Genomic DNA, 23,516 nt, shown 5'->3' with positions numbered 1-23,516 from the left:
TCCATTGAAAAAGCAAAAACAGAATGAAAAACAGGAAGAAAAACAGCACACCCTGGAGGAAGAATTCACTGGCGTTTAAACGCCAGTGATGCTAGCAGTTGGGCGTTTAACGCCCAGTCTGGCACCATTCTGGGCGTTTAACACCAGAAAGGGGCACCAGACTGGCGTTAAACGCCAGAAAAGGGCAAGAACCTGGCGTTAAATGCCAGGAATGGGCACCAGCCCGGCGTTTAACGCCAGAAATGCCTCAAAACGTGATTTTGAGTGCCAATTGGTGCAGGGATGACTTTTCCTTGACACCTCAGGATCTGTGGACCCCACAGGACCCCCACCAACCCCACCACCACTCTCTCTCTTCTTCCCCCATTCACCAATTACCTCATTACCTCTTCCCCAAAAACCCTTCACCTATCAAATCCCATCTTTCTCTTCACCACTCACATCCATCCTTCATAAAACCCCACCAACCTCACCCTTCAAATTCAAACCACTTTCCCTCCCAAACCCACCCATAATGGCCGAACCATATCACCCCCTCTCTCCTATAAATACCCTTCTTCACCCCTTCATTTTCACACAACCTAAACACCACTTCTCCCCCTCTTTGGCCGAACACAAAGCCATCCCTTTCTTCCTCATTTCTTCTTCTTCTACTCTCTTCTTTCTTCTTTTGCTCGAGGACGAGCAAACCTTTTAAGTTTGGTGTGGTAAAAGCATAGCTTTTTGTTTTTCCATAACCATTTATGGCATCCAAGGCCGGAGAAAACTCTAGAAAGAGGAAAGGGAAGGCAAAAGCTTCCACCTCCGAGTCATGGGAGATGGATAGATTCATCTCAAGGGTGCATCAAGACCACTTCTATGAAGTTGTGGCCTTGAAGAAGGTGATCCCCGAGGTCCCCTTTTCACTCAAAAAGGGTGAATATCCGGAGATCCGTCATGAGATCCGAAGAAGAGGTTGGGAAGTGCTTACCAACCCCATTCAACAAGTCGGAATCTTGATGGTTCAAGAGTTCTATGCCAATGCATGGATCACCAAGAACCATGACCAAAGTGTGAACCCGGATCCAAAGAATTATCTTACTATGGTTCGGGGGAAATACTTGGATTTCAGTCCGGAAAATGTAAGGTTAGCATTCAACTTGCCCATGATGCAAGGAGATGAACATCCTTACACTAGAAGGGTCAACTTTAATCAAAGGTTGGACCAAGTCCTCACAGTCATATTTGAAGAGGGCGCACAATGGAAGAGAGATTCAAGAGGGAAGCCGGTTCAATTGAGAAGGCATGACCTCAAGCCCGTGGCTAGAGGATGGTTGGAGTTTATCCAACGCTCAATCATTCCCACTAGCAACCGGTCCGAAGTTACTCTAGACCGGGCCATCATGATTCATAGCATCATGATTGGAGAAGAAGTAAAAGTTCATGAGGTCATAGCCCAAGAACTCTATAAAGTGGCGGACAAGTCTTCCACCTTGGCAAGGCTAGCCTTTCCTCATCTCATTTGTCACCTCTGTTATTCAGTTGGAGTTGACATAGAAGGAGATATCCCCATTGATGAGGACAAGCCCATCACCAAGAAAAGGATGGAGCACACAAGAGACCCTACTCATCATGAGATCCCTGAGATACCTCAAGGGATGCACTTTCCTCCACAAGACTATTGGGAGCAACTAAACACCTCCCTAGGAGAATTGAGTTCCAACATGGGACAACTAAGGGTGGAGCATCAAGAATACTCCATCATCCTCCATGAAATTAGAGAAGATCAAAGAATCATGAGAGAGGAGCAACAGAGACAAGGAAGAGACATTGAGGAGCTCAAGCACTCCATAGGATCTTCAAGAGGAAGAAAGAGCCGCCATCACTAAGGTGGACCCGTTCTTTAATCTCCTTGTTCTTTAATTTTCTGTTTTTCGAAATTTAGTGCTTATGTTTATCCATGTTTGTGTCTTATGATCATTAGTGTCTTAGTGTCTATGCCTTAAAGTTATGAATGTCCTATGAATCCATCACCTTTCTTAAACAAACAATGTTCTTAATTGAAAAAGAAAAGAATTGCATGAATTTTTAATTTTATAACAGTTTAATTATTTTGATGTGGTGGCAACACTTTTGTTCTCTGAATGTATGCTTGAACGGTGCATATGTCTTTTGAATTTGTGGTTCATGGATATTGGCTCTTGAAAGAATGATGAAAAAGGAGACATGTTACTGAGGATCTGAAAAATCATAAAAATGATTCTTGAAGCAAGAAAAAGCAGTGAAAAAAAAAAAGAAGAAGCAAGCGAAAAAAAAAGAGAAAAAAAATTCGAAAAAAAGAGAAGAAAAGAAAGAAAAAGAAAGAAACAAAGTTGTGATCCAAGGCAATAAGAGTGTGCTTAAGAACCCTGGACACCTCTAATTGGGGACTTTAGCAAAGCTGAGTCACAATCTGAAAAGGTTCACCCAATTATGTGTCTGTGGCATGTATGTATCCGGTGGTAATACTGGAAGACAGAGTGCTTTGGGCCACGGCCAAGACTCAATAAGTAGCTGTGTTCAAGAATCATCATACTTAACTAGGAGAATCAATAACACTATCTGGATTCTGAGTTCCTAAAGAGGCCAATCATTCTGAATTCCAAAGGATGAAGTGAGATGCCAAAACTATTCAAAGGCAAAAAGCTAAAAGCCCCGCTCATCTAATTAATACTGATCTTCATAGATGTTTTTGGAGTTCATTGCATATTCTCTTCTTTTTATCTTATTTGATCTTCAGTTGCTTGGGGACAAGCAACAATTTAAGTTTGGTGTTGTGATGAGCGGATAATTTATACGCTTTTTGGCATTGTTTTTAGTATAATTTTAGTAGTTTTAGTTGAGTTCTTAGTATATTTTTATTAGTTTTTAATTAAAATTCACTTTTCTGGACTTTACTATGAGTTTGTGTGTTTTTCTGTGATTTCAGGTATTTTCTGGCTGAAATTGAGGGATCTGAGCAAAAATCTGATCCAGAGACTCAAAAGGACTGCAGATGCTGTTGGATTCTGACCTCCCTGCACTCGAAGTGGATTTTCTGGAGCTACAGAAGCCCAATTGGCGCGCTCTCAACGGCGTTGGAAAGTAGACATCCTGGGCTTTCCGGCAATATATGATAGTCCATACTTTGCCCAAGATTTGATGGCCCAAACCGGCGTTCAAAGTCACCTCAAGAAATTCCAGCGTTAAACGCCGGAACTGGCACCTAAATGGGAGTTAAACGCCCAAACTAGCACCAAAGCTGGCGTTTAACTCCAAGAGGAGTCTCTACACGAAAATGCTTCATTTGCTCAGCCCAAGCACACACCAAGTGGGCCCGGAAGTGGATTTTTATGTCATTTACTCATCTATGTACACCTTAGGCTACTAGTTTTCTATAAGTAGGACCTTTTACTATTGTATTTTCATCTTTGGACATCTAGTTCTTAGATCATATCCAGAGCTTTTGATCATGTTTTTATGATTGAACTCATTTTGGGGAGGCTGGCCATTCGGCCATGCCTAGACCTTGTTCTTATGTATTTTCAACGGTGGAGTTTCTACACACCATAGATTAAGGTGTGGAGCTCTGCTGTACCTCGAGTATTAATGCAATTACTATTGTTCTTCTATTCAATTCCGCTTGTTCTTTGTCCAAGATATCACTTGTTCTTCAACTTGATGAATGTGATGATCCGTGACACTCATCATCATTCTCACTCATGAACAAGGTGACTGACAACCACTCTTGTTCTACAAGCATCTGAGGCTTAGTGAATATCTCTTGGATTCCTGATAACACGATGCATGGTTGATCGCCTGACAACCGAGTGCTCGCCTGACAAACGAGCCAGCCATTTCGTGAGATCAGAGTCTTCGTGGTATAGGCAAGAACTGATGGCGGCATTCAAGAGAATCCGGAAGGTCTAACCTTGTCTGTGGTATTCTGAGTAGGATTCAATGATTGAATGACTGTGACGTGCTTCAAACTCCTAGCAGGCGGGGCGTTAGTGACAGACGCAAAAGGATCAATGGATTTTATTCCGGCCTGACCGAGAACCGACAGCTGATTAGCCATATGCTGTGAGAGAGCATGGGAACATTTTCACTGAGAGGATGGGAGGTAGCCACTGACAATGGTGAAACCCTACATGAGCTTGCCATGGAAAGGAGTAAGAAGGATTGGATGAAGACTGTAGGAAAGCAGAGAGACGGAAGGGAAGGCATCTTCATTCGCTTATCTGAAGCTCTCACCAATGATATACATAAGTATCTCTATCTTTATCTTTATGCTTTATTCGTTTATCACTATACACATTTGAGTCTGCCTGACTGAGATTTACAAGGCGACCATAGCTTGCTTCATACCACCAATCTCCGTGGGATCGACCCTTACTCGCGTAAGGTTTATTACTTGGATGACCCAGTGCACTTGCTGGTTAGTTGTGCGAAGTTGTGTTTATGCCATGGTATTGAGCACCAAGTCTTTGGAGCCATTACCGGGGATTGTTCTGTGTATTAAAAAGTATTGATCACAATTTCGTGCACCAGTAATCCTCTTTTATAGGGTTGGCCAGACCTCTTTCAAGGGCTTTACTTATAACTTGGGTTGTTGTGACTGGTCCGATTTTTTGTGCCGGCTAGTCTTTAAGTTATTTTATAGCAATCCATTTTATTAGGACCTCGTCAGGTCCTTTCTATAGATCACTTTCTATAACTTCTTGCATTATTCTGTTTTCATTTTTGCCGATTTTGTAGAATTTGGGTTTTTAGCCCTCGTTTTTATCGTGATCGTGCAGTAAATTTGGTTTTCACTTTCTGTCGATCTGTAGCTTTATAATCGGGCGATGAATGTTTTCAAAATAATACGACTTGAGTGTTTGTAGAGAATCTGAACAAATTTTATTAAAAAAGAATGCAAATATACATGAAGAGTTAATTTCCTAAGTCGGGCGATTTGTAGGTCTTGGCGAGGCGCCTCGTTAAAAAACCTTTTTCAGGAAAAAGAGTGCGCCTTGTCCAAGATCTTTTATCATCCCTAGCTATAGTACCTTCTTAGGTTACAGGCGTGCCATGATCTAGGAAGCTCTCGCCCGTCGAGTTCGGAAAGCTTGTAGTAGCCCTTTCCCAATACTTCTATGACTCGGAAGGGTCTTTTCCAGTTTGCTGCCAGCTTTCCTTCTCCAGGTCGAGTTGTTCCTATGTCGTTTCGGATTAGGATGAGGTCGTTTTCAGCAAAGGCCCTCTGTATTACTTTTCGGTTGTATCTGGAGGCCATTCGTCTTTTCAGCGCCTCTTCCCTTATCCGAGCTTTCTCTTTAATTTCAGGAAGTAAGTCGAGCTCTTCCCTTTGAAGTTGGGAATTGGTTTTTTTGCTAAAATGGATTACTTTGGGTAATCCTTCTTCGACCTCTACTGGGATCATTGCCTCTATTCCGTAGGCTAATCGGAAAGGTGACTCTTTTGTTATGGAATGTGGAGTCGTTCGATATGCCCATAGGACTTGCGGGAGCTTTTCAGCCCAGGCTCTCTTTGCATCCTTTAATCTCCGTTTTAACCCTGCTAGTATAACTTTATTAGCAGCTTCGGCTTGCCCATTGGCTTGAGGGTGCTCGATAGAGGTGAATTGTTATTTTATATTCAGGTCGGCCGCTAGCTTTCTGAAGCCTGTATCTGTGAACTGGGTACCATTGTCTGTAGTGATGGAGTATGGAACTCCGAACCTTGTGACGATGTTTCTGTATAGAAACTTCCAACTTCTTTGAGCTGTGGCGTTGGCTAGGGGTTCTGCCTCAATCCATTTTGTGAAGTAGTCTATTCCTACTATGAGGAATTTGACTTGTCCCGATCCTTGAGGAAAAGGTCCGAGGAGATCGAGTCCCCATTTTGCGAATGGCCAAGGTGAGGTTATACTAATAAGTTCTTCTGGCAGAGCGGTGTGGAAGTTGGCATGCTTTTGACATGGTGAACATGTCGTTACAAATTTTGTGGCTTCTTTTTGTAGAGTTGGCCAATAGAATCCCGCCTGAAGTACTTTTTTGGCGAGTGCTTGCGCTCTGAGGTGATTGCCACAATTGCCACTGTGTACTTCTTCTAGGATATCCTTAGTGTTGGAAGTCGGCACGTATTTTAGCAATGGTGTTGAAATTCCTCTTTTGTATAAAGTATTATTTATGATGGTGTAGTATTGTGCTTTTCGTTTTAACCTCTTTGCCTCTTTCTCATTTGTAGGGAGGGCTTCTGTTGTGAGGTAATTAATTCTGTGGGTCATCCATCCTTGATAGTGACCTGTTATGGCTATGACCTTTTCTTCTTCTGAGGTTGATGGCTTCTGCAGAATTTCTTGGATAAGGCTTCTATTGTTGACTCCTGGTTTGGTGCTGGCTAGTTTTGAGAGTGCATCGGCCCGGGCATTCTGTTCTCGGGGTATGTGTCGAATCTCATGCTCTCCGAGCTGTCCGAGCTGTTCCATGGTTTTGTCCAAGTATTTTTTCATAGTGGGATCTTTGGCTTGGTAGCTTCCTGTTATTTGTGAAGTGACTACTTGTGAGTCGCTGAAGATGACAAGTTTTTGAGCTCCAACCTCCCTAGCCAGCTTTAAACCAGCTAGTAGTGCCTCATATTTCGCTTGATTGTTTGAGGCAGGGAACCCGAATTTGAGGGAGAGTTCGATTTGGGTCCCCTGGTTGCTTTCAATTATTATGCCTGCGCCACTTCCCGTTTTATTTGAGGAGCCATCCACATATAAATTCCATTCTGCGGGGATTTCTGGTGTGTCCGTAAATTTCGTAATGAAGTCGGCCAGATATTGAGATTTGATGGCCGTCCGGGCTTCGTATTGAAGGTCGAATTTGGACAACTCGACTGCCAAGTCTGTTTTCTGTAGGATTCCTTTTATGGGCTGGTTGGTTTGAACTTTAATGGTGTGAGACTGGAAATATGGGCGAAGTCGTCGAGATGTTATTATGAGAGCATAAGCGAACTTTTCTATTTTCTGGTAGTTCTGCTCGGACCCTTGTAATGCTTTGCTGATAAAGTATATGGGTTGTTGCCCACCGTTGTCTTCTCGGACCAGTGCTGAGGCTATTGCCTGATTTCCCACTGCGAGGTATAAGATGAGTGGTTCTCCTTCCCGTGGCCAACTTAATATAGGTGGCCGTCCCAAAAATTTTTTGAAGTCTTGGAAGGCTTGCTCGCAATCAGCTGTCCATTCAAACTCCTTTCCCTTCCTTAGAGTGGGGTAGAAGGGGAGAGATCTTATTGCTGATCCCGCCAGGAATCTGGACAAGGCTGCTAACCACCCGTTGAGTTGTTGTACCTCTTTGATACAAGTCGGACTTTTCATGTCGAGTACGGCCCTGCACTTGTCCGGGTTTTCCTTGATTCCTCTCTGTGTGATCATAAAACCCAAGAATTTACCAGCTTCTACTGCGAAGGTATATTTCATGGGATTGAGTCACATGCCGTGTCATCTTATGGTGTTGAATACTTGTGTCAGATCGGATAATAACATCTCTTCATTTTGCGTCTTCACTAGCATGTCATCTACGTAGACCTCCATGATCTTTCCGATGTGATTCGAAAAAGCTTTGTTCATTAATCTTTGGTAAGTGGCTCCCGCATGTTTGAGACCGAAGGGCATAACAATATAGCAGTAATTTGCCTTTGGGGTTAAGAAAGAGGTTTTTTCTTGGTCGGGAGGGTACATTGGAATTTGGTTATATCCCGAGTATGCGTCCATAAAGGAGAGGTATTTGTATCCGGAGGAGGCATCTACCATTGCGTCGATGTTTGGGAGCGAATAAGGATCCTTTGGGCAAACTCTGTTGAGATCGGTATAGTCGGTGCACATTCTCCACTTCCTATTTGACTTTTTTACCAAAACGACATTAGCAAGCCATAGCGGGTATTTGACTTCTCTTATGAAGCCTGCATCTAGTAGAGTTCATACCTGTTCTTCCACTGCTTGAGAGCGTTCTGGTCCTAGCCTTCTGCGCCTTTGTTGTACCGGCCGAGATCCTGGGTAGACTGCTAGCTTGTGGCACATTAGTTTGGGATCTATACCTGGCATGTCTGCGGCCTTCCATGCAAAGAGGTCGGCGTTGTCGCGTAGGAACTGTATGAGTGATTCTTTTATGTCCCCTTTTAGGAGTGTGCCGATATTGGTTGTTTGGTCCGGGGTGTTCCCGATCTGGATTTTCTCTATTTCTCCTTCAGGTTGTGGGCGGAGCTCTTCCCTCCTCCAAACTCCACGGAGCTCGATTGTGTGGAATTCTTCTCCTCTGTCTCTAAGGTTTAGACTTTCGTTGAAACAGCGGCGCGCCATCTTCTGATCTGCCTTTACTATGGCTATTCCTCCTGCAGTTGGGAACTTCATGCATAGATGCAGAGTCGAGACTATTGCGCCGAGCTGATTTAACGTTGCCCGACCTATTAGGGCAATGTAGGCTGAGCTTACGTCGATGATGATGTAATCTATTTTGAGTGTTCTTGATTGACTTCCTTTTCCAAAAGTTGTATGGAGCGAGATGTATCCCATTGGTTGAACTGGGGTATCTCCTAGCCCGAACAGGCTGTCCGGATATGCTCTGAGTTCTTTTTCTTCCAAGCTGAGTTTGTCGAAAGCGGTTTTGAATAAGATATCGGCAAAGCTCCCCTGGTCTATCAATGTGCGGTGAAGGTTTGCGTTTGCTAGTATAATAGTGATGACCATGGGATCGTCATACCCTGACGCGACGCTGCGTCTTCCTTGGTAAAATTGATCGCCAGGATGTTAGGTGCTTCCTCCTTTTCTGCGATGTGGTATATGTCTTTGAGATGTCCTTTGCGGGATGATTTGGAGATTCCTCCCCCGGCAAATCCACCGTGTATCATGTTGACATGTCTTTCTGGCGTCCGGGATGATCGCGCGGTTGGTCCGACATCTTCTGCTCTTCTTCTTTTCCTTTGTTCATCATCATGGGTGGCCAGGTATCGATCTAGCTTTCCTTTTCGTACGAGCTTTTCTATGACATTTTTTAAGTCAAAACACTCATTGGTGGAGTGCCCGCGGATCCGATGGTATTCACAATATTCAACCCGATTTTCTCCTCCTTTTTTGCCTTTGAGCGGTTGAGCTGGTGGTATTTTTTCTATGTTGCAAACCTCTCTGTAGACATCCACAAGAGACACCCGAAGAGGGATGTAATTATGGTATTTTTTATTTTCTCTCCATGGCGATCTTCCTTCTTTCTGGAATCTTTGTCTTTATCCCGAGAGGTGAACCCGGCCTTTGAGGTCTCACCTAATCGGGAGTTTTCTTCGATGTTGATGTACTTTTCCGCTCATTCTTGCACTTCGTTCAGAGACGTGGGGTATGGGGCACGAAATTGTGATCATCAATGGCGCCATCAACATGGTACGCTCAATTGCAATCTCAACTCTTTATCACAACTTCGCACAACTAACCAGCAAATGCACTGGGTCGTCCAAGTAATAAACCTTACGCGAGTAAGGGTCGATCCCACGGAGATTGTTGGTATGAAGCAAGCTATGGTCATCTTGTAAATCTCAGTTAGGCAGATTCAAATGGTTATGGAGGATTAATGATTAAAAGATAAATAAAACATAAAATAAAGATAGAGATACTTATGTAATTCATTGGTGAGAATTTCAGATAAGCGTATGGAGATGCTTTGTCCCTTCCGTCTCTCTGCTTTCCTATTGTCTTCATCCAATCCTTCTTACTCCTTTCCATGGCAAGCTGTATGTTGGGCATCACCGTTGTCAATGGCTACAGTCCCGTCCTCTCAGTGAAAATGTTCAACGCGCTCTGTCATAGCACGGCTATTCAGCTGTCGGTTCTCGATCATGTCGGAATAGAATCCAGTGATTCTTTTGCCTCTGTCACAAACGCCCCACAATCGCGAGTTTGAAGCTCGTCACAATCATTCAATCTTTGAATCCTACTCAGAATACCACAAACAAGGTTTAGACCTTCCGAATTCTCTTGAATGCCGCCATCAATTCTAGCTTATATCACGAAGATTCTGATTAAGGAATCCAAGAGATAAACATTCAAGCCTTGTTTGCTTGTAGAACGGAAGTTGTTGTCAGGCACGCATTCATAAGTGAGAATGATGATGATCGTCACATAATCATCACATTCATCATGTTCTTGGGTGCGAATGAATATCTTGGAACAAGAATAAGCTGAATTGAATAGAAGAACAGTAGTAATTGCATTAATACTCGAGGTACAGCAGGGCTCCACACCTTAATCTATGGTGTGTAGAAACTCCACCGTTGAAAATACATAAGAACAAGGTCTAGGCATGGCCGAATGGCCAGCCTCCCATGATCTAAGAACTAGACGTCCAAAGATTTTTAATACAATAACAAAAGGTCCTATTTGTAGAGAACTAGTAGCTTAGGTTTTACAAAGATGAGTAAATGACATAAAAATCCACTTCCGGGCCCACTTGGTGTGTGCTTGGGCTGAGCATTGAAGCTTTCATGTGTAGAGACTTTTCTTGGAGTTAAACGCCAGCTTTTGTGCCTGTTTGGGCCATCAAATCTCGGGCAAAGTATGGACTATTATACATTGCTGGAAAGCCCAGGATGTCTACCTTCCAATGCAATTAAGAGCGCGCCAATTGGGCTTTTGTAGCTCCAGAAAATCCACTTCGAGTGCAGGGAGGTCAGAATCCAATAGCATCTGCAGTTCTTTTCTGCCTCTGAATCAGATTTTTGCTCAGGTCCCTCAATTTCAGCCAGAAAATACCTGAAATCACAGAAAAACACACAAACTCATAGTAAAGTCCATAAAAGTGAATTTTAACTAAAAACTAATAAAAATATAATAAAAACTAACTATAACATACTAAAAACATACTAAAAACAATGCCAAAAAGCGTATAAATTATCCGCTCATCAGGGTACTTCTTTGAAATAGATTGACTAAAAGGCCCTTCTCGCAGGCCATTAATGAGGCCCATGATAGCGGCTTCTGTTGGCGGGTTTTGTATATCCAGGCATGTCTTGTTGAATCTTTCCATGTAGTTGCGCAGGGTTTCCCTTTCTCCTTGTCTGATTCCCAGTAAGCTCGGCGCATGTTTAGCTTTGTCCTTTTGGATGGAGAATCTAGCCAGTAATTTCTTGGCCATGTCGTCGAAACTCGAGATGGATCTAGGAGGGAGGTTTTCGAACCATCTAATTGTTCTTTTTGTTAAAGTAGTTGGAAAGGCTTTGCAACGAACTGCATCTGAGGCGTCGGTGAGATACATTCTGCTCCTGAAGTTACTGAGATGATGGCTGGGATCCGTAGTGCCATCGTACAAGGTCATGTCTGGGAGTTTAAAGTCTTTTGGGATTCTGGTTTTCATGATCTTCTTGGTGAATGGATCTTGCTCCTTGCGGGTGCTGTCTTCGGGAGTGGATTGGCTGGCTTTAGTCTTGACATCGGCTTCAAGTTTTAGGAGTTTGTTCTCCAATTCCCGGTGTCGCCTTATTTCTCTTTGAAGGTCCTTCTCAGCCTCTCGTTGACGTAGAGCTTCTTCCTCAAGTTGTTTTCACCGATCTTGAAACGCATCCAGGGCTCCCTCGTTTGGGGAGTTCTTTTTGTTGATTTGGGGTGTATCTTTTGGTGTAGTGTCCACATTTTTGTGCGGCATTCTATCCTCTAGATCTGAGTCGTGGTTGTTGTCATGGTCATCCAACATGGTGCTGGGATGACTTCCAGGTCCTCGGCAACGACGCCATTGTTTCGGGGGTTACCTGAAACTGTGGGTCGATCTCGGACGAGATCTTCTGTGCTGGTCGGGGCTGTTGTGTCCAACTTGGTGATGATGCGGATCCTTCGTTCCCGGAGGGTGGGGGGTACCTGCAAGGGACTCTGATGCTTAAGTTAGCAAGGGTATTAAGCAGGTATTGTGTAGAATCAGAGTATGAGTTATACCTGGGTGCTCCAATGTATTTATAATGGTGTAGAGTGACCTCTTTAGATGAGATAAGTTAGTTATCGTATTTTATCTTTATCTTTATCTTTGACTGGGGTCCTCGTATCCTCAAGGGAATCGCCTTTATCTCTACGGGCTTGGGCTGCCCTTGGATTCGGGACGTGTTCCTCTATTTGGGCCCTTTATTGGGCTTTCCCGTGACTTGGCCGAGCTCTTTGAGAAGAGGTCAGGTCATCCTGACCTGAAGAGGTCGGTCGCTTTGTCTGTAGAACATCCCGGGTCGGACAGCTCGACCCAGGGTATGAACACTCACTGAAGAGTGTAGTGTAGTAATTCAAAGGGGTATTCCACCAAAGCTTAATGATCCAGGGAGTTTTGTAGTTTCATGGACCATAGGCAAGATGACATTAGAGAAAGCTCTCTGTGATCTAGGTGCTAGCATCAGCTTGATGCCTCTCTCAATGATGAGAAAGCTTGCCATAGAAGAAATCAAACCTACCAGGATGTCACTTATAATGGCAGATAGATCAATCAAGACACCCAATGGAATTGTGGAAAATCTATTAGTGAAGGTTGGAGAGTTTGTCTTCCCTACAGACTTTGTGATCTTGGACACAGAAGAGGAGGGAAACAACTCAATTATCCTGGAAAGACCATTCCTAGCCACAACAAGAGCTATTATTGATGTAGAAAAGGGAGAAATGATCTTCAGGGTGCACAATGAGCAAATGGTCATCAATGTTTTCAAATCAATGCAACATCCCACTGAGCAAGAGAACTACATGAGAGTAGATATGATAGAAGGCTTGGTAGAATAAATGTTAGAAGCCAATTACCAAGAGGAACAAGAAGAGGAAATAGAGGTTGTGACGAAGGGATTTTTGCGTGGTTTAGAAATTCACAAATAAAAGCTCGTTGAAAGTATAGTTTCTATACCAACAAGAATCCTTTCGTACAAAAGATTGTTTGTCACAAGTAACAAACCCCTAATAAATAATAACCGAAGTATTTAAACCTCAGGTCATCTCTCAAGTAATTGCAGGGAAGTGTTCTTGTTATTGGTTATGTAAAGGTATATTTTGGGGTTTTTAAGATAAGAAGCAAGAATAGTAAATGGCAAAGGGAATAAATTAATAACTAGAAAAGCTCTTGGCAGGGTATGAGAACTGGAAATCCTATCCTAGTTATCCTTATCAATTGTGATGAGAATTGTTCATTGCTCCCACTTAGTTAACCCTCAATGAATGAAGGAAAGTCAAGTGGACTAATCAATTTGATTCCTCAAGGCCTAGTCAACTCCTAAGGAAAGACTAGCTTTAGCAGAATCCAAATCAATCAGCATCTTTCAATTATCAATCAACAAAGGGGTTTGATAACTGATGCCAGGGCATCTTGGCTAGTTTTACTAGCCATTTTTTGTATGCTTTAGGTTGGTTTCATGCATTTTCTTAGGAAATAAGCAAGTGTTTAGTTGAAAATGCAATCATACCATGATTCAAGCAAACATTGTGAATTTTGAATGATTTCATGAGAATTATGCATGAATTGAATGATAAATTGGATGATGCATGATCCCATGATTAAGAGCAAGACTTTGATGCACCCTGTTTGATTGAATTCAGGTAACAAGAAGCAGAGAAGAGCCACGTTAGTGGCTACGTTAGTGCCACTAACGTGGCCATTAACATGGAAGAAAAAGAGAAGCCCCAACGTTAGTGAGAAAGTTAGTGGCATTAACTTTGAAGAAGGAGAGCATGGAACGTTAGTGGTAAAAGTGAACGCCACTAACGTTTGCGAAGCAAAGAAGGCCTACGTTAGCTTCCACGTTAACTACATTAACGTGGTAGTTAACGTGGAAGGAAAGGGAAACGCCAACGTTAGTGGAAAAAGTGAGTGCCACTAACGTTTTCGAAGCAAAAAGACCCACGTTAACAGCCACGTTAACTACATTAACGTGGTAGTTAACGTGGGCAAAAGTCTCACCTGGCAGCCTGACCATGCCTTCTTCAAACAAGAATAACTTGAGCCAAAAAGCTCCAAATGAGGTGATTCCAAAAGCATTGGAAAGTATGATTCCAGAGCTTTCCAAGCATATATGGCACTATATAGTGGACACTAAATTTGAGGTAGAAAATCTTCCCCGAAAGTGCAAGGATGAACATGGTATCAACCTGTAGTAAGGCCAACTGACCTCTTCACTTTCCAAGAAGTGTAACTCGAGCTGTAGAGCTCTAAATAATGCGCTTCCAAAGGCGTTGGAAAGTAGACATCCAGAGCTTTCCAAAAATATATAATAGTATGGGGTGGACATTAAGTTTGAGCTCCAGAAGCTGGCAACATTAAGCCCCTGGTCGCTAGCGTTATCGTGACTCACGTTTTCCAGTAACGCTAGCGACTATGCCAGCGACCATATCCACTTCAAAGGAGCATAACTTGAGTTACAGAGGTCCAATTGAGGTGATTCCAGTTGCGTTAGAAAGATGACATTCAGAGCTTTCCGAAGATATATAACACTCCATAGTGGGCATGAAAATGGAGCACAAGAAGCATCTAGAATAGGAATTTTCATTTAATTGTAATTTGCTTTTAATTTCATTTTGTAATTTAGGAGAGCCTATATAAAGGCCTTAGTTTGTACATTCAAAAAAAGGCTGGGAGATTGGGGATTGAAGTGGGGTCTTTGGACTCCCTCCCCTCACACACTTTTCCTTCTCTTCTTTTCTTTGTACTTTTTATTTATGAATTTGGAAGTTTCAATGTTAGTTTAAATCTTCATCTTTACTTTTCTGCACTTTCTTCTTTTCTATTTTGGTAGAGCAATGATCAACTAACTCTTTTCATTCGGTTAGAGAGCTCTATTGTGATTCAATGGATCAATTGTAGTTCTTATTCTTCTTCTTCTTTCTTTTCTCTTGATTTTACTAGAGAGCTTTCGATCTTCATTCAATTGGGTAATTGTCTTGGAAGAGAAATTGCTCATACTTGGATTTCCTCGGAACATTGGAAGAGGAATGAGGAAATCATGCTAGAAATGCTCTCTTACATTGGATTAGGTTGGGGGTTAGATGGATATTGTGACATGTAATCCTACCAATACTTTGATCTATGAATGTGTGTGGTATAATCAGTGACCAAACTTCATCTCTTCCAATGAGCAATTAAATCAAGGAATTGGGAAATTGTTCAAGCTTAGAGAGATTGGATTACCAAGAAATTGGGATCCAATCACTTAAGATTGCCAAGGAGATCAATGAATGCATTGATTGAGGAAGAGATGAGAATGAACTTGATCCGGAGGATTGCAATATCTCTTGATCCCAATGTTCATTTTATTTTTAGTTCTTACATTTACTTTTCTTGCCATTTTACTTTTCTGCACTTTATTGCTTTCTTTACTTTTATGCCATTTACATTTTCTTGTTACTTATCACTCCAATATGATTCGTTTAACTAGGATAATCAATTAACCATTGATTGCTTAATCCGTTAATCTCTGTGGGATTCGACCTCACTCTTTTGTGAGTTATTACTTGACGACAATTCGGTATACTTGCCGAAGGAAAATTTGTTGAGAGACAAGTTTTCATGCATCAATAACTCAAGTGTTACCAATTACTCAACCAAGCCAAGAACATAGAATCCTACTCTAACAACCTTCTAAGCATTTTGTCCAGCACTTGGCAAGCATAAAGTAAAAGCATAGAAAAGCAATAATAGAATATTAAATCCAAACAAATACAAAATACCTCAAATTGAATTAAATATAAAATCAAAGCTAACATAAGAGTAGAAGAGATACTAAATTAAAGGAATATTGAACCTGAATTTGATGAAGAAATAAACCCAAACTAAGATAAATCCTAAATCCTAAAACTTAGAGAGAGAAGAGAGCCTCTCTCCCTAGAAACTACATCTAAAACCTAAAATTGAATGGAAGTTGAATGATGATTCCCCCACTCTGCAGCCTTTAATCTATGTTTTCTGGGTCGACAACTGGGTCAAAACCAGCCCAAAAATCACCCCCAGCTATTTCCGATACGTGCAGCGCGTGGCTCTGTCACGCGTACGCGTCGCCGTTACTTGTCTGCGGCACAATCCTCACGCGTGAGCGTTTCCTAACAGCAAGGAAACTATAACAAATTATATATTATTGTGAAGCCCCAGATGTTAGCTTTTCAATGCAACTGAAACCGCTTTATTTGGACTTTTGTAGCTCAAGTTATGATCGATTGAGTGCGAAGAGGTCAGGGTTGACAGCTTTGCAGTTCTTTTAGCTTCTTGTATTCCTTCCACTTTTACATGCTTCCTTTCCATCATCTAAGCCATTCCTGCCTGTAATCTCTAAAAACACTTAACATACATATCATGGCATCGAATGGTAATAAGAGAGGATTAAAATTAGCTAAATTAAGACCAAAGAAACATGTTTTCATTCATAGCACAAAATCAGGAAGGAAAATGTAAAACATGCAATTTACATGAATAAGTGTCAGAATAGTGGATAAAATCCACTCAATTAAGCACAAGATGTACCACGAAATAGTGGTGCATCAAATCTCCCCACACTTAAACATTAGTATGTCCTCATGCTAAGCTCAAGAGAACTAAAAGAGTGAAGGAGGAATGGTAGGATGTATGAAATGCAACCTATTTATATGAATGCAACTAAATGTGAAATGCTTCTACCTACTTGGTGAAAAGTAAATAAACCTTTCAAGAACAAATATGAACTGGATTTCACTAATTCAAATAAAAAAATGAAGTACAAATAGACTTGCAGAAGAAAATAGCTCATGAAAGCTGGGAACAAGGAATCGGGCGTCGAACCCTCACTGGAAGTGTATGCACTCTAATTACTCAAGTGTTTAAGGTTCGATTCTCTCAATTCTCTACTAACCTTGCTTTCTAAGACTTGCCCTTCTTCTACCAATCAACAAAGAATTAATGCACTGATACACATATCAAAAGGTCTTTTAAGGGTTGTAATGGGGTTCGGGTCAAGGTAGGATTGTATTTGGTCAAGTGGACTAAAATCTGAATCCTTAATTAACCTAAACTTACCACCTAAATTAAGACAATCCATGTAATTATAATGCAAGATCTAACTGCCCATTAACTATGTTTACCACACATTCATGCATCCCAAATTTAAGTACAACTCATATGCATTGATATTATTACTTAACTTGGGGCATTTTGTCTCCTTTTTATTGTTTGCTCTTTTTCTTTTCTTTTTCTCTTGTTTTTCCTTTTCTATATATATATATATATATATATATATTTCTTTTTCTTTTTCTTTTGTTTTTCCCAATGCATATGATTAAGGTATTGAATGCACAAACATGTCCTCAACATTTTTCACATTTTCACAAGAAGTCTAACATACTCAATTCCCAAACCAAACATTTCCAAACCTGCTTTCCCCACACTTAATTCATGAGCACTCTCACTAATCTAAGCTAACAAAGAATTCAAATTAGGGACATTATTATTTTCCTCTTAGAGTTAGTGATGAGCTAAAGTAAAGAATAAAGGGGTAAAATAGGCTCAACTTTGGTTTGCAAAGGATAATGAAAGGGTAAGGCCTTATGGGTATGTAAGCTCAGTGAAACAAAGGCCTCAATCATATAAGTGCATGCATACATTAAACAATGAAAATATAGAATCAAGTAAGACAAAGATCACCATTTTAGAGAGAACAACACACACCAAAAATAAAATATTGGTTGATAAAATGCAACCAATCAAATTGGCTCAAAATCTCACTGGTTTTGTGTGTTCGACCTCTAAAACCATGTTTCAAATTAAATATCTTCAAACAAGTTTAACAAAAGTTTTAATTCAAATTAGTGAAATGCTATAAAATATTTTCTTGAAAAAGAAAATTATTACTTCAACTAAGCAGTGGTAGAATATGCACAAAGTCTAACTATAATGCAATCAAACATGCAAATGCAACAATGAACTAGAAAAATTAAACATTGGTGTTGAGAAAGGAAATAACTAACCCACGGAAGTCAGTATCGACCTCCCCACACTTAAAGATTGCACCGTCCTCGGTGCATGCAAAGCTGTGCAAGTGGATGGGGGTTGTGAGCTGCAACTGCTGTGCTTTCTCCAAGGAATGTACAGAGGACTTGTTTCTTACCCCAGTTAGACTTTTCCTATACCCCTCTTTGGTGGCCAGCCTAAAAGGAGAGAAAAAGAGAGAAAATTAAGCCTATAATAAAGATATCAAAGCAAATAGAACATAGGTGGGGGCTAATGCCAAATAAGGTTCTCAATTACATGGTAGCTACAACGTGTAATTGAGAAAATAATAGAAGCAAATGGCATGTCAACTAAATATCAAACAAGTGAAGAAGCACCCAAAATAATGCAGGAAATATGCAACAGCTGAGTAAGAAAAATTTAACACCAATGTGAAAACAAAAAATATAAAAAAGAAAGGGAGAAGAAATAATGAAATTAAAATGCCATGAATGCGAGTATGCAAATGTAACAATTAGTAGAAAAGAAAGGGAATAAGGATGAGAGGGGAGGAGAAGAAAATGAGAAAGGAGTAAGAAAGAAGTAGGAAGTAAGAAGTAAGAAGAGGGGAAGAAGAGGGAAGAAAGAAAGAAATTAGGATTGGAAAGATAAGATAAGAAATTGGGCGGGGCAGGGATCTGGTGATGTAGCGCTGTTGACGCGTACGCGTGGGGCGTGCAATTGGGAGGGCGACGCAGAAGCGTCGCACACGCGTATGCGTGCCCCCTTAGTTATGCTAAGCACACGAGGGCATCCTGGCGTACGCACAACTCTTTGTGCATTCTGGCATGTGGACAAAACCCGCATACGACGCGTGCGCGTCAGGCGCGCGCACGCGTGAGTGAGCGGAATTTGAAAAAGACCCGCACGCGTCAGGAATGCATACACGTGAGTGCTTTTGTGCCTCTAGCACAGTGCCAGCACCAGCCCATCACAACTTTCGGCCAATAAACCTTTTATGTCGATTTTTTTGGGTCACGCATGCGCGTTATATGGCTAATGCAATTTGCACACTTTTTGCACTGCTCCCACGCAACTTTCTGCCTTTTTTTTATGCAGCATGCAGATAAAAATGCAGACTATATGCAGTAATAATGAGAAGAGTCACTAAAATGAAACTAAGAAGAGAGAAAGAAACGATCATACCTGTGGGTTGTCTCCCACCTAGCACTTTTAGTTAAAGTCCTTAAGTTGGACATTTGGTGAGCTCCTAGTAAGGGCGGCTTATGCTTGAACTCTTCCAGGAATCCCAACCAATGCTTGCAATTCCAATAGCCTCCGGGATCCCAAACTAGGTGCATAAAGCCTTCAAGTAAGTTAAAGCAAGTGACAAGGCCCCAAGAGTATTGTTTGTTGGAATGAATTATGGGGTCCCAAACCTTGCTGTTGCACCCGTCTTTGTGTTGATCATTATTGTTCCAACCGGGTGGCAAGCAATCTGAAATCTCAATGAAACATCCAAACAGCTTCCTAGACCCATTCAATCGAACTCTACACCAACCCTTACATTTCAACTTAGAGCATACAACCATATTGAACCTAGGATGGTGTTGCCAACCACTAACCATCTTCCTCTTACTCTTAATGCCACAAAGAGCTCTAAGTTGACCATCTATCTCAAGTATACCATATTCAAGTGGAATGAGAAAGCTAAGGGATATGAATTTTACCCACTTGAATGTTGTGAAGGATGATGGAAACTTAGGGGGAGTGGTCTCCAACAACTTTGGCAAGGCGATTTCAAGCTCCACTCCCGTGTGTTCTTTCTTGACAACTTCCACCTCTTTACAAGCTTCTTCAATATCAACCTCTTCCTCTTGGTAGCTTTCTTCCAATTCAATGTTTTCTTCATTGCTTACCAAGGGCATGGGGGGTGTGCTTCTTCTTCTTTAATCTTCGTCTCTTGATTAACCTCTTCAAAGTCTTCAACCATGATGTGCTTTGGAGGTTGTACCCTATCCTCCTCAGCATCAATTTCAATTTTCTTGGGAGGAGGCTCTATGACTGGACTTTCCCATGGAGGTTCAGCATCTCCTAAGTCTGCAACCACTTCTTCCTCTTCAATAATTACTGCTTCGTCCAGTTGTTTTAGTATAAAACCGTACTCCTCCTTGATGATTTCCTTTCCATGACAACTCCCTTTAACTATTCCTTCATCTTCAAAGGTCTCTCCTACCTCCACATTTTGGGTCTCTTCTTGCTTCTCTTGAAATATGGCTGCATGAAGCCGATCCATTGCGTCCCTAAGGTGATCCTTTCTCTCTTGTTCTATGTCAGTAGCATAATTTGAATTGTGTTGCTCTTGGATTGATGGATGTGGGTGCCCTTACATGGGGGGTGGTGATGGGATGGAGAGATCATTATGTGGTTGAAAAGGAAGTATACTAGAGATTGAGGGTTGATTGTTGAAGGTAGTTAATGATTCAATCCGGGAGGCGAGAGCTTGTATAGTAGAGTTCAGACCGTTTATGTTAGAGTTAAGCATGTTCTCCATGGATGTTTGCCCTTGGTGAATAACATTGAGGATGTTGTTATCCAGTGGAGGTTGGGGTGGGTAGGATGGTTCATTATTTTAGAGAAAGGGTTCATAATAGAAGGTGGTTCTTCTTGGTAAGGGTATGGAGATGGTGAATATTAAGGTGGTGGTTCATAATGTGGCTTATATGGCTCTTGGTATGGTGGGCAAGGATTAGGGTCATATGGGGGGGGGGTTTGGTGGTAAGCGGCTTGTGTGTGTGGTGGTTCAAAACCACGTTGAGGAGGAAGGGTTTCATAGACGTGTTGTGGTGGGTATTGAGTGTCATGAAAAGGTCCACCATAACCATTGTCTTGGTATGCATAATGGAATGGTTGTTGCTTGTAGTACATTGGAAGAGGTTGTTGCCAAGAGGGTTAATCAAATCCTTGTGGCTCTTCCCATCTTTGATTGTTCCAACCATGGTGCATGTTGGCATTATAATCTCCTCTTCCTGTAACATATTTATAACCACGCTCGTAGCCAGAGGGGTGAGAATTCATAGTAGAAAAGAAAAACAAAAACTAATAAAAACTAAGAACAAGTAAAGCAAATATTTACAATAACCAATAATAAGGCAGACGTTTGCAATTTCCCGGCAACGGCGCCATTTTTGACGAACGGACTCCTTACGTGGTCTAGAATTTCACAGATAAATTCTCATTGAAAGTATAGCTTCTAAACCTGCAAAGAATCCTTTCGTACAAAAGATAGGTTGTCACAAGTAACAAACCCCTAATAAAATTGATAGCAGAAGTATTTAAACCTCGGGTCGTATCTCAAAGAATTGCAGGGAACTGTTCTTATTATTGGTTATGAGTTGTGTAAATTGGGGTTTTGGGGATGAGAAATGAGAAGAGTAAATTGTAGAGAAAATAGAATAATAACAATAAAAACTCTTGGCAAGGTATGAGAATTGGAAGTCCTATCCCAGTTATCCTTATCAATTGTGATGAGAATTGTCCGTTGCTCCCACTTGGTCAACCTCTAACTATGAAGATAAGTCAAGTGGATGAATCAATATGAATCCTCAAGTCCTAGTCAACTCCCAAGGAAAGACTAGAGTTAGTGGAATTTAAGTTAATTAGCAACTTTCAATTAACAATCGACAAAGGAGTTTGATAACTCAAGTGTTACCAATTACTCAACCAAGGCCAAAAGGGTGAAAATCTAAATTAAAATCCTCCCAAGCATTTTATCAAACACTTGGAGGGCATAACAACAAATAGTAGAGAAGCAATAGGAGATAATAACATCCAAATAACCAATCTCAAATATCAGCAACATAGATCAAAAGAGAGCAATCTTGAATATGAAATACCTCAAATTATATTAAATAGAGAATCCAATCAGAAAAGGGATGTATAGATCAAAGTATTAAAGTCAATAAGAGTAGGAGAGAATTAAGTCAAGGAACATTAAACCTGGGATTGAGTTGAGATAATTATGAATCTTAAAGAAAACTTAAATCCTAAAACCTAAGAGAGAGGATAGAGCCTCTCTCTCTAAAACTATATCTAAAACCTAAAATTGTGAATAATGAGAAGTGTCTCCTTGATTCCTCCACTTTGCAGTCTCTAATATGTATTTTCTGGGCCAAAAACTGGATCTAAAACTGGCCCGAAATCGTCCCCAGCAATTTTCTGGAACTGCTGTATGTCGTGTAGGTCACGCGTGCGCGTCGTTTGTGAAATCTCCTTGTCACGCGTACGCGTCAGTCACGCGTACGCGTCAGTCACGCGTACGCGTCAGTCACACGTACGCGTCGCTTGTCTTGTGCGCTAATCATGCGCGCGCATCAAGTGTGCATGCGCGTCGCTATGGAATGCTCCAAATCACGCGCACGCGTCAGCCATGCGTGTGTGTCACGTCTCGCTGGTGATGCCAGGGCATCTATGCCAGTTTCACTGACCTTTTCTTTACTATTTTAGGGTAGTTTCATGCATTTTCTTAGGAAATAAGTAAGTTTTGGGTAAAAGAACACTTACATCTTGATTTAGACAAATATTGTAAATTTTACATTATTTCATGAGAATTATGCAAGGAATGGATGTTAAATTAGATAATGCATGATTTCATGACTTGGATTAGAGCTTTGATGCACTTTATTTGTGTAATTTCAGGACAAAGGAAGCAAGGAAGAACCACGTTAGCATCCACGTTAACCTAGTTAATGTAGGTACTAACGTGGAATAGGGATAAGCCTACAGCGTTAATGAGAAAAGTGGACACCAGTAACCCCCTCGAAGCCATCATGAGCCACGTTAATTGCCACGTTAACTACATTAACGTGGTAGTTAACGTGGAGACAAAAGAGACTCCAACGTTAGTGATAATTGTGATCACCACTAACGCTCCAAGATGTGGCAATGAACCACGTTAAGAGCCACGTTAACTAAGTTAACGTGGACTCTAACATGGAAGAGAGGAACAATGCCAACGTTAGTGACACTCACCTTTGTCACTAACGTTGGATCAAGCTTGCATTGCCCACGTTAGTGGTCACGTTAAGACCACTAACGTGAAAAGTTAACGTGGAATTGAAATTGATGAGCCAACGTTAGTGACACTCACCTTTATCACTAACGTTGGGATGGCATTCATAACCACGTTAAGAGCCACGTTAACCTAGTTAACATGAGCTCTAACGTAAGGACTAGGGGCACAAGGCAACGTTATTGGGAAAGGTGAGTCCCAATAACGCTTGCGAAGATGAGACATAACCACGTTAACTTAGTTAACGTGAGCTCTAACGTGGGGGCTAGGGGCACAAGGAAACGTTATTGGGAAAGGTGAGTCCCAATAACGCTTGCGAAGGTTTGTAAGGCAACGTTAGTGGTCACGTTAGTACTACTAACGTTGGAGTTAACGTGGGCCATGTGGTGGGAACATTAGTGAGAAAAGTGATTGCCACTAATATTCTCGAACCCATAATGTCACTCAGCGTTAACGCCACTAACACCCCAAGCCAAAGTCCATGCTTACATCACTTTCTCTCTGCAAATAATGCTGAGCTCACTGAAGATTCCCAACTGCTT

The sequence above is a fragment of the Arachis stenosperma genome, chromosome 9 (assembly GCF_014773155.1).
Source record: "Arachis stenosperma cultivar V10309 chromosome 9, arast.V10309.gnm1.PFL2, whole genome shotgun sequence".
Taxonomy (NCBI): Eukaryota; Viridiplantae; Streptophyta; class Magnoliopsida; order Fabales; family Fabaceae; genus Arachis; species Arachis stenosperma.
Note: the sequence above shows the minus strand (reverse complement) of the source record.